The sequence below is a fragment of the Sinocyclocheilus grahami genome, unplaced genomic scaffold, assembly GCF_001515645.1.
Source record: "Sinocyclocheilus grahami isolate Dianchi unplaced genomic scaffold, SAMN03320097.WGS_v1.1 scaffold740.1, whole genome shotgun sequence".
In the NCBI taxonomy this organism is placed as follows: Eukaryota; Metazoa; Chordata; class Actinopteri; order Cypriniformes; family Cyprinidae; genus Sinocyclocheilus; species Sinocyclocheilus grahami.
The window spans coordinates 450,318-453,677 of NW_015505919.1; the positions used below are offsets into that span (position 1 = coordinate 450,318).

The 3,360-nt window shown below is 36.2% G+C and overlaps 1 long non-coding RNA gene across 1 annotated transcript in view; it reads right to left on the bottom strand.

The window, feature by feature from the left end:
• Window positions 1-2,284, bottom strand: part of LOC107560729 (uncharacterized) — a 9,372-nt gene extending 7,088 nt beyond the window's left edge. The window contains exon 1 of the long non-coding RNA XR_001605766.1: window positions 2,259-2,284. This is a non-coding gene — a long non-coding RNA (uncharacterized lncRNA). The remainder of the gene's footprint in view (window positions 1-2,258) is intronic.
• Window positions 2,285-3,360: the final 1,076 nt, after the last annotated feature.

Sequence of the window (3,360 nt, forward strand, 5' to 3'; positions counted from 1 at the left end):
TTTTTTATCTGTTGGTATTTGATAGAATCCATGATGCCATGTATCTGAACAAGATGTCCAGGATCTCCGGCAGAAAAACAGGCCCACAAAATTAAATCCAGCAGTATATTTAACCATGGGCATGGGGTACTTTTCATCCCTGTTTGTACTAAACCGATCTGGTGGGTTTGGTGCCAAAAAGCTCTTATTTTAGTTTCATCTGACCATAGACGCCAGTCCTGTTTGAAGTTTCAGTCGTGGCTGACAACTGAATATGCTGGAGTTTGTTTTTGGATGAGTGAGAATTTTTCTTGAAACCCTCCAGAACAACATGTGGTGATGTAGGGGCTGTTTGATTTTTTAGATTTTTTTTAGGCTTTCTGACCCCAAGATTCAACTAATCTCTGCAATTCTCCAGCTGTGATTCTTGGAGAGTCTTTGGCCATTCAAACTCTCCTCCTCACCGTGCATTAGGACGATATAGACACACGTCCTCTTCCAGGCAGATTTGTAACATCTTGATTGGAACCTCTTAATTATTGCCCTGATGGTGGAAATGGGGATTTTCAAGTCCTTTAGCTCTTTTCTTACAGTCACTTTCTATTTTGTGAAGCTCAACAGCCTTGTTCAGCACATCAGAATTGATGAAGGGATAATTGTGGCCAACATGCATTAGGTAAAACATTTATTTCATAATGTGAGTTTCAGCCCACTTTCAATTGTTTTACTCCAATGATAGGTTAGAATTTTGTGAATTTTGTGAAGGAAAGATAAAAAAGGTTATCGATGCAGATTTATTTTCACAGCTGCCTTTGCGCATATTTACCAAGGGTGCCAATAGTATAATATATATAATATAATAAAATTATATATATATATATATATATATATATATATATATATATATAATTTTATTATATTATATATATTATACTATTGGCACCCTTGGTAAATATGCGCAAAGGCAGCTGTGAAAATAAATCTGCATCGATAACCTTTTTTATCTTTCCTTCACAAAATTCACAAAATTCTAACCTATCATTGGAGTAAAACAATTGAAAGTGGGCTGAAACTCACATTATGAAATAAATGTTTTACCTAATGCATGTTGGCCACAATTATCCCTTCATCAATTCTGATGTGCTGAACAAGGCTGTTGAGCTTCACAAAATAGAAAGTGACTGTAAGAAAAGAGCTAAAGGACTTGAAAATCCCCATTTCCACCATCAGGGCAATAATTAAGAGGTTCCAATCAAGATGTTACAAATCTGCCTGGAAGAGGACGTGTGTCTATATCGTCCTAATGCACGGTGAGGAGGAGAGTTTGAATGGCCAAAGACTCTCCAAGAATCACAGCTGGAGAATTGCAGAGATTAGTTGAATCTTGGGGTCAGAAAGCCTAAAAAAAATCTAAAAAATCAAACAGCCCCTACATCACCACATGTTGTTCTGGAGGGTTTCAAGAAAAATTCTCACTCATCCAAAAACAAACTCCAGCATATTCAGTTGTCAGCCACGACTGAAACTTCAAACAGGACTGGCGTCTATGGTCAGATGAAACTAAAATAAGAGCTTTTTGGCACCAAACCCACCAGATCGGTTTAGTACAAACAGGGATGAAAAGTACCCCATGCCCATGGTTAAATATACTGCTGGATTTAATTTTGTGGGCCTGTTTTTCTGCCGGAGATCCTGGACATCTTGTTCAGATACATGGCATCATGGATTCTATCAAATACCAACAGATAAAAAATCTAAACCTGACTGCCTCTGTTAGAAATCTTATAATGGGTCGTCGTTGGATCTTCCAATGATCCAAAACAAACATCAATATCAACAGAAAAATGTGTCACTGAGCACAAAACCAAGCTTCTGCCCTGGCCATCCCAGGCCTCTGACCTGAACCCTGTAGAAAATGAGTGGAATGAACTGAAGAGGAGAAGCACCAAAATGGAGCTGTGAATCTGAAGGATCTGGAGTGATTCTGGATGAAGGAATGGTCTCTGATCTCTTGTCAGGCCTTCAACAAATTCGTCAGGTATTACAGGAGAAAACTAAGCTGTTATTTTGGCAAAAGGATGTTGTAATAATTGGGTGCCAATAATTGTGGCCAACATCAACTAGAGAAAAACATTTATTTCATAATGAGGAATTGGAATACCATTTAAAAATGAAATTAGAAATCAATTAAATCAAGTATTAAAGTACTAAATCAAGTATTTTATACACACACACACACACACATACACAGATAGATTCCACAATAACCAATATCTTACATATAGTGTTGAATGGCTGCTTTTCCAGCTGTAGACACAGAGGATCTGAAAGACATTTCTTTACACATTATAATACCATAACTGCCTGTCTGTTTGAAATTAAGAGGTTTTAAACACTTTGAACATAAATGAGGGCTTTGGACTGAAAAAGAAGTAGAAATAAACAAAGGACTTGTGGAGAGTGGTACTGTCAGCAACAGATGAGAAAAATAAACTAGATCATAACATTGGAGGAGTTACCCGTTCAGACGCATTCTCACACACACGAGGTGCTGTTTTTCCTCTTGGGGATTGACTCTGGTTGGTACCAGGCCGCTGATAAGGAGGTGCAGAGTGTTCTGTGTCCTGTCAACTCCTAAATCACACACTTTCAAGGATACTCACTCACACACGCATACATTTATCTCACAGTAAAAGGGAGAGTTCAAACAACACAGGCAAGATTATGCAAATGTTATTTTGATCATTAAAGAGACAGCATGCAGAATGTCTGACATGTCAACCCTGTTTGGAATCTACTGCATTCTTGTGTGTCATGTTGCCTGTTCTGCCTTTTTAAGCTTTGAGTTTTAATGTACACACACACACACACACACACACACACACACACACACACACTGACCACCTGTGTCTCTGAGAGCATTGCTCAGTCTTTCAATTTATCATTACACCATAACTATCTATATTCACTGACAGACCAGGTATCATCCTCCCAGGAAAACTGCTAAAGACATTCCCATGAGGGAGTATGACATGCTATGATGAAGTCTTGAAGAGAAGAACATGTAAATCATTTCTGGTAGGTTCATTTTGTGAAGTAAGGGGAAAAAAATAGATTTTCTGGAGAAATAAAATAAAAGAATATAATAATAAAATAACAATAAATAAAATATAAATAATAATAATAAAAAAATAAAAGATTAATATAAGTTATATAAGTTATTTATCAGGCATCTGTCTTGATAGTTTTTCTTTTATCAAAGTAAATTGGTAGTGCACCTGTCAAACTCGAATATTAACAAAAAATAACAATAAAATAAATGTAAAAAATAAAAAAGCAAAAATTTATAAATAAAAAAAGAATTAATAAATTAAACTAAAT